An 8900-nucleotide genomic window follows, 5' to 3' on the forward strand; every position below is an offset into this window, starting at 1 on the left:
TTTGCCCGTTGCTAGTGTGTTGTTGGGAAAGGGTGGAGCAACTCTGTCTAATCAGAGTGAGATCCTAGCCAGGACACAAGGAGAGTATGAAGGTGTGTGATTGTGTTACCTACTGAGGGTGTGGAAACCTGTAGCAAAAAGGAAAAGATTCCTGAACTTGTGTGTGTCAAAGGGAAGGAGAATGCTTCTGACCTTTTCTCTAGGAAGTTTGTCAGTTTGCCTGAAAGGGGATTGTGGAGGAATCCGCTGGATGGGCCAGAGGTAATTCTGGATGTAAGGGAGACTCAGAAAGAGTCTGTTGTTGCTCAGGAAAGTGTTCCTCTAGAGCAAGCCCTCGGTGAAGTGGGTAAGAGCAGAATTTCTGTGAGGGGTGAATTGTTGCATAGAAAAGACCCAATCCCAGTTTGACCCCCTGGGGTTTTGGGGTGGCCAAAGGGCACAGGCCGCATAAACCTTCCCACATGCGGCTTGCGAGTGCTATTGACCACCCCCGACCTGAAGGAGGGCGTGAAACTGGAAGGGCCTGGTGTAACTCCTACCAAGGAATGGGAGAGATGCTGGGGCATCCATGGGAACGTTTGTGGCTTCGAACTTCCCCAGGTCACCGGCTAAAGTGACCCCGCTCAGTTCGATCTCGAAGGGGGGAGAGATGTGACGAAGTGGGACTGTTCTTAATGTTTCCTCTGAATAGTGTGCAGGTGCCTCAGTTTCCCCTTGGCAGTTCTTAAGTATCTAGGGGGTGGGATAAGGGTGTATGATCATTGCAGAGCCCTAGAGGGCAGGTGTGTGCAGGGGTCTGGAGACAGAGAATGGCTGACACCCTGTTTCCTGGCAACTGATGGCCTGGGCCCTTCCCCCCTGGGAGGTGAGAGCTAAAGGGCTGGAGAACAAAGGAATCAGGTGCCCTCCTGGCCCGGGAAAGGGGAAAGCCCAGAGGAGGAAGGGCTGGAGGGAGTTTCAGTTTGGGGCTGGCTGGGACATGGAGTGAAGGGCAGACGGGGTTGTCTGGCTCACTGCCCCCCAAAATGGACCCAGCTGAGGGGTTCTGTTTTCTGCACCTACAAGCTCTGTGTTAGACCATGTTCCTGTCGTCTAATAAACCTCTGTTTTACTGGCTGGCTGAGAGTCATGTCTGACCGCCGAAGTTGGGGTGCAGGATCCTCTGGCTTCCCCAGGAACCCCGCCTGAGTGAACTTACTGTGGGAAGCGCTCGGAGGGGCAGAGGATGCGTGTGTCCTGCAGACAGGCTGCTCCCAGAAAGGAGACTTCCCCAGAGTCCTGACTGGCTTCGTGGGGAGCAGTTCTAGAGCATCGCCCGGGGACTCCGTGACATGTGCATGTCCCAGATCTCACAATACTCAATAACTCAAGGATTCCTAGTTCAGTCTAGAAGTACATGGATTCTAGATCACTCACCCTTTAAAACCCTGGTGTGACCCTGTGACCAGGGTCCTAGTGGGGAGTCAGCTGTGGTCACTCAATTAGGGTGAACTGCAAAGATGCAAAGAAGGGGCAGCCAAACCCCAAAAAGCTGGTGGATGTTCCAATACCTAGATTCACCAAACCAGCATAAACCAGCTCTTTATTACCTCACCGGTTACTCAGGTGTCCAAACAACACAGTTCCCTTAAAGGATCCAGCCTCAGGCCTCCATCCAGGTACCCACATTAAATATGATGAAACTTTTTGTAAATCGTATTTCATCGTATAAAAGAACAGGTTCTACCAACCCCAAAGGATCGGACACATCACCTTCCAGGTTAACGAATGTTTCAGATCTCACCCAGATACACGCTCCCGCCAATTCTTATTAACTAAACTAAACTCTATTAACAAACAAGAGAGAGAGTAAGGTTAAAAGATCAATATACCTACAGATATGAGTTCAATCCATTGGAGGTTCAGATTCACAGCAGAGATGGGGAGCTTCGTAGTTGCAAAGAGTTCCTTTAGAATTCAGTTCATAGGTCATAGTCCGATGTCCGAATCTCATATTTGGGCTGAGCCAGCTTAACTGGGACCTCAGTCTTGCGACTCAAACTTCCCCTGATGAAGTCTAAGCAGATCTGAGATGACAGAATCAGGACACAAGGATCTTTTATACAATTTCATATCTTTTGACAAGTTGGAATTAATTCCTCAGGGAACAAATGGTAATTAAGATGACTTTGAAGGAGGTCCATCACCGGTACTTAGCTATACAAATTAACATAAGGCCGTTTGCTTATTTCTCCACCATTCATAGTACAGTTCAAAGAGAGATGAACACTGAAATGTCCTGTGTTTACAATTCACTTTTATGCTAGGATGTTCTTTTGACCTCTGAATGATCAGAATACAGCACAGACAGGGACTGTTGATTACATTGTCCACCCTACTCATACATCATCTCCCCACATGTCTTCTGTGGGTTATTTATTTTGCAGGATGGTTAACCCTTTCTAGCCATGCATCACACCCCCAACATGAGACCGGTGTGGAAGGGTGAAATGAGAGCTCCTGTATACACCTTAAGGACCTTACAACATTGATATGAGCTGTGTTTATATTGAATTCTTAGTGAGGCCAAATTATTGATGCATGCTCTGGCCCAAGTTAAAAACTTAGCCCATACTTTGAGAAACACTTTCGAGATTCCAGGGTTTGGTCTATGTGTTAACTTAACCTAGTCAGTAATGTTCTTCAGAGAGCACTTACTCCGGCATTCAGCCATGAAGGCTGTGAGGTGTGGTACCTCAGTTTCCCTTTGTGCACAGCCGTTCAAGCTTGCAGTGGCTTTTCTGATGTGTACAATTTGAAGTTTAGATACAGGCACTAACTGTGGAATATCAGCATCACCAGGCCTTTTAATGTAGTTTGTGTTGTCATCTCATGAAAGAGTCTAACCCATGCAGGCTTGTACAACATAATGAATTCGTATGTATCACCCCCAGCACGTTCAAGGGATTTTCCCAAACCCCTGCACACTGTACATTTTTACAAGTTTTGGTATCAGCGACAAGTTAGTTACAGTCATTAGCAATGACATCAGGTCTATCACATGTGAACATCTACAGTCAGTTTTGTCACGCCAAGCCTTTGGGTTTGACAAACCATTCCTTAGGTCAGCTTGTTCCGGGTCACTTCTTGAACTTCTGTAGCTTTTTCTTGACCTCAGAGTCTTCCTTAACACCGGCTTTCAGTTTAACCACTTCCTTGGGGTTTGGGTATTTGAGGGTTAACCGGTGGCTTTTATTTACGTGATCAACTTTTTCCCTTTCTCCCTATTCTGGAGGGTCAAAATCTGAACTCTTTTGTGTAACAGAATGCATTGGCCGGCTGGGTGCGTCCTCTTTGCTAATGGCCACAGGAGCCAACTTTTGTCCGTGCAAGTGGGTGCTCGCACCCCCCCCCAGTCCCGCCCCAACTCCTCCCTCCCTGACCCTATTGGATCCCTCCCCAAATCCCCACCCTGGCCCCGCCTCCTCCCACAAGCGTGCACTGTTCCCCCCCCCACAAGGCTTGCCGCACGAAACAGCTGTTTCGCGGTGCAAGCGCTGGGAGGGAGCGGGGAGAAGCAGGACCCAGCGGTGCGCTCAGGGGAGGAGGCAGAGGTGAGCTGGGGTGGGGCTGACTCCGTGGGTGCTGTTTAAATTCCCTAACCATTTTAATTCCATTTGAAGCCTTTTCAAAGCTATCCACTCTGGGTCTTTCTAAAGCAAAGTCAGTGGATCTACACACCTCAGAAAGACTCTGGCAGTTAGGAACTGGAACAAGTCTCCCAAACAAACTGTTGATTTCTGGACACAGTGATTCATCCTGAGTTAACTTGATCAAATCACTTCCACAGCCATCAGTTGCAGCAAACTGCTTGCAAAAACTACCCTGAAGATTTTTCTCTTTAGGAATCTTTCTAACCAACAACTTTTTTCACAGAAATTCTGCCCTTACCCTTTTCATAGACTCATAGAATATCAGGGTTGGAAGTGACCTCAGAAGGTCATCTAGTCCAACCCCCTGCTCAAAGCAGGGCCAATCCCCAATTAAATCATCCCAGCCAGGGCTTTGTCAAGCCTGACCTTAAAAACCTCTAAGGAAGGAGATTCTACCACCTCCCTAGGTTACACATTCCAGGGTTTCACCACCCTCCTAGTGAAAAAGTTTTTCCTAATATCCAACCTAGACCTCCCCCACTGCAACTTGAGACCATTACTCCTTGTCCTGTCCTCTTCTACCACTGAGAATAGTCTAGAACCATCCTCTCTGGAACCCCCTTTCAGGGAGTTGAAAGCAGCTATCAAATCCCCCCTCGTTCTTCTCTTCTGCAGACTAAACAATCCCAGCTCCCTCAGCCTCTCCCCATAAGTCATGTGTTCCAGATCCCTAATCATTTTTGTTGCCCTTCGCTGGACTCTTTCCAATTTATCCACATCCTTCTTGTAGTGTGGGGCCCAAAACTGGACACAGTACTCCAGATGAGGCCTCACCAGTGTCGAATAGAGGGGAACGATCATGTCCCTCGATCTGCTGGCAACGCCCCTACTTATACATCCCAAAATGCCCTTGGCCTTCTTGGCAACAAGGGCACACTGTTGACTCATATCCAGCTTCTCATCCACTGTAACCCCTAGGTCCTTTTCTGCAGAACTGCTGCCTAGCCATTCGGTCCCCAGACTGTAGTGGTGCATGGGATTCTTCCGTCCTAAGTGCAGGACTCTGCACTTGTCCTTGTTGAACCGCATCAGATTTCTTTTGGCCCAATCCTCCAATTTGTCTAGGTCCCTCTGTATCCTATCCCTACCCTCCAGCATATCTACCTCTCCTCCCAGTTTAGTTCACCTTGGGCTTGCACTAAAGGAACATTTTCCTGAGCAAGAACAGACTCTGGGTTTCACTTAAATCCAGAATCACCTCTGTCCCATCAGGAGGATTTTCACAACCCCCCCTTTCAGGTAAACTGCTAGAATTCATAGTCACAAGATTAGAAGCATTCTCTTCCTTGTTACAAGTTTCCACACTGTCAGTGCGTAACAGTCAAATCACCTTCATGCTTTCCTTGTGCCCTGGCTATATTATTGTGATCAGACAAGGTTGTCATATCTTTACCTAGCAACACACTAGCAACAGGCAAAATAGAAGCACCAGAATCGCTTGGTCTCTGGGAGTTATTTATGACATTAATTGGATGAAACCTAGTTACAATGTCATCATCCCTAGCAGACACAAATTCAGGACCACTTCCTTCCTGGGCTTTAGTTGTATCCAGAATCAGCTCTGGGTCAATTAATAAATTTTCAACCATAATAGGCTGACAGGCTTCAAAAGAGCTGGAGAAACATTCCCTTTTAACAGACACACAGCTTGGGATATCCTTTCCCTTGGCCCAGCACACATGGCTGTTCACGGACAATTGCTCAGAGACTGAGGTAGCTCCCTGCATGGGCAAGTCATTACCCCTGACAGACACAGGAACATTTCCATCACTGTCACAGTTCTCCACACTGGTAACAGGTAAGGCGTAGGGATACTCACATTCGACTGACCTTGCCTTCCCAAACTGGTGATTAGACAAAGCCATCAGCTCAGAAGGCTGCCTAGGCTCACCCAAACTTTCTTTGCCTTCCCCTCCCTTAACAGATAAACTGCTGTTTCCCACAAATAGTGTCTTATTACACTAAGCTACTTAAAGCACATCACTTTTACCTGGGCCAGGCTTACTTTCCCAAGCTTTACTAGCCAACATTCCATCACCCATAAAAAATGTACTCGTTTCTTCCTCAATCAGGGCTTTAACCTAATCACCAACTTTAATTTGCTCCAGAGAAATCTTTTCCTGAGCCTTATCTAATGCCAGATTCACTTTTGAAATACCAGACAGGCAATTAGGAATTTTTCCCACATGTGCAGTGCTTCTTTGCAGAGACGAACAGCCATCTTCCTCCGACAAACATTTGGAGAAACCCTCCATAGGCAAATCCTTGCCCTCGGAGACACAGGTTCAGGATTATTTCTTTCTTGTGCTGGTTTATGTCATCAACTTGACCGAACAAAGGTTTGATCCCCAATCATCCCCAATCAAAAGATCCTTAGGCAATAACTTCCTTACATTAGTGATAACTTCATGTTTAACACCATTCCATTTTAGATGGATTCTGGCTAAAGGCACGCTTACAGTAAACTCAGAGGATTACAGTATTCACACTCTGATTTGGTAAATAATCTTCCTCTTTGACAAAATCTGTTTTAACAAGAGTGATGTTAGAAGCTGTCATTTGCCCTAAACAGCTTTTCCCGTTGACTTTTACATTCTCTGCACAAGTTATGGGGTTACCTTCACCTGAGCTCACAGTAAAAACTTTTACATAGAAGGTGATAGTGTTGGGGTAAATTTGGTTACACACAGACAGCTGCTTAGAGTCAAACATCATACCAACATTGTTACAAACTGGATAGAGTCTTTCCCCATCTTTGTTGAGAGGAGCTGGCTTTTCAGGATGATACAGTTCCTGTTCCTTTATTCTCAGGAGTTGGAGCTTAAGTCTGTCCACTTTTGCCTTAGCTTCTAGTTCCTGCAATCGAATATATGCCATTCTCTGTTCGTGTTCAAAACACAGGTGTTCTCTTTCAGCAGCTTCTCCTGCCATATCAGCAAGTTTTTGCTTTTGTTCAAGTTCGAGCTGCTGGTTTCTCACTGCAAACATTTCCCTGGGTCTGCTTCCTTATTGCTGGCAATTAACAGATTTTTCAGTTCGTGCTCTGGGGCCTTTTCTTAAAATACAGCCTTCTCTGTAAGCACAGTTCTTCCAGGCTTTTTCTTTCAGGATCTCGATCACAGGCCACTCACTCTAATAGATTTTTAACCCGTAAACTCTCCAATATCAAAATTAAATTTTGACAAGCGTGTGGTTCTGATCCAAAAAGCCAATTACCCTGTTGTAATGTGTATCCAAGCACGACTACGCCACTGTGACCGGGGTCCCAGTGGGGAGCCAACTGTGGTCACTCAATTAGGGTGAACTGCAAAGAATGGGGCAGCCATTCTCCATAAAGCTGGGGGATATTCCAATTCTTAGATTCACCAAGCCAGCATAAAAGAGCTTCTTTATTACCTTACTGGTTACTCAGAAGTGCAAACAACACAGTTCCCTTAAAGTGATCCAGCCTCAGGCCTCCATCCAGGTACCCACATCAAATATGATGAAAATTTTTGTAAATCTTATTTCATCGTATAAAAGAACAGGTTCTACCAACCCCAAAGGATCGGACACGTCACCTCCCAGGTTAACGAATGTTTCAGATCTCACCCAGATACACACTACAGCCAGTTCTTATTAACTAAGCTAAACTCTATTAACAAACAAGAGAGAGTCTGGTTAAAAGATCAATGTACCTACAGAGATGAGTTCAATCCATTGAGGTTCAGATTCACAGCAGAGCTTTGTAGTTACAAAATCTTCCTTTAGAATTCAGATCATAGGTCATAGTCCAAATCTCATACTCTGCGCATACCAGCATAACTGGGATCTCAATCTTGTGACTCAAATTTCCCCTGAAGAAGCTTAAGCAGATCTGAGGTGACAGAACCAGGAGCCAAGGATCTTTTATACAATTTCATGTCCTTTGACAAGTTGGAGTTCCTCAAGGAACAAAAGGTCATTAGGATGACTTTGAAGGAGGTCCATCAGTGGTACTTAGCTATATGAATTAACACAAGGCCATTTGCTTGTTTCTCCACCATTCACAGTACAGTTCAAAGAGAGATGAATACTGAGATATCCCATGTTTACAATTCATTTACATGCTAGGATGGTCTTTTGACCTCTGAATGATCAGAATACAGCACAGACAGGGACTATTGATGAATGAGTAGGGTGGACAACGTAATCATCGCCCCACATGTCTTCTGTGGGTTATTTATTTTGCAGGCTGTTTAACCCTTTCTAGCCATGCGTCACAGACCCCATGTGTGCTAGACTCCTAGCTGGTTCCATGGGTCTCGATCTCTCTCCTTTTTAACATCATGAGGTGAACTTCTAGGTGCCAGATTCCTTATTGAGTCTAGAATTTCACAGGCGCCGGCTCTCTGAGTGCTTTCAAACCCAGCAACATCCCATGGGTTCTAGATTTCCACCTGCCAGTCTGTAGCTGGCCATGGGGTCTAGACCTCTTGACAATTTTGGAGCCAGAGCCAAGAGCTTCTTTTACAAAAGCAACCTCTTCTTGTGTATCTAGAAGCTTCTCCATGACAATTGAACTCCCCCAGTTTTAGACAGCGTCTCTCTCTAAAACTGGTACAGGACCACTTTGAAGAACAGCTGCGACTGGGACCCTCTTTAGCATTCTAGATGATCCAGATTTGAGGAGAGACAATTGCAGGAGAGATTGTAGCCAAAAACTCCTGATAAACTCCAAACCTAAGTACAGAGATAAAAACTAATCTGGATGAGGAGTAACTAGTGCGAAGACAATTTATGTTCTGGATTGTCTGTGATTGTAGCGGTGCGATGACTCACCGGCATGGTGCCTCCTGCTGGTGATCCTGGGGATTAGCTCGATTCCAACCTGGAGCATCCTGCCTCAGGCCCCATGTCCCTCCTGGACCCCTGCGCCCTTTACCTTAGGGCTCTGCCCCAGCAGTACCCCTGCTCTCTGGGGCTCCCCTCCCAGGGGAACCCCCAACCCTCTAAACCCACCTTGCCTCAGTGGCTACTGCCAGTCATCATCTAGCCCCCCACTCACTGGGGCAGACTGCAGTGTAATGGCCACTCATCATTGGCAAGAGGTTAGGACCTACTGCCTTTGCCTATTTGCGGGCTGCCCCTCTGCAACCCCAGGACTTATGTAGGCCTTCACCAAGGTCTGCAGCCTGGGGGCTTACCAGGCTGGAGCTCCCCAGTTCCCTCTGCCCTTCCCCAGCTCCG

This window comes from Lepidochelys olivacea (genome assembly GCF_965140295.1).
Source record: "Lepidochelys olivacea isolate rLepOli2 genome assembly, chromosome: 24".
NCBI lineage: Eukaryota > Metazoa > Chordata > Testudines > Cheloniidae > Lepidochelys > Lepidochelys olivacea.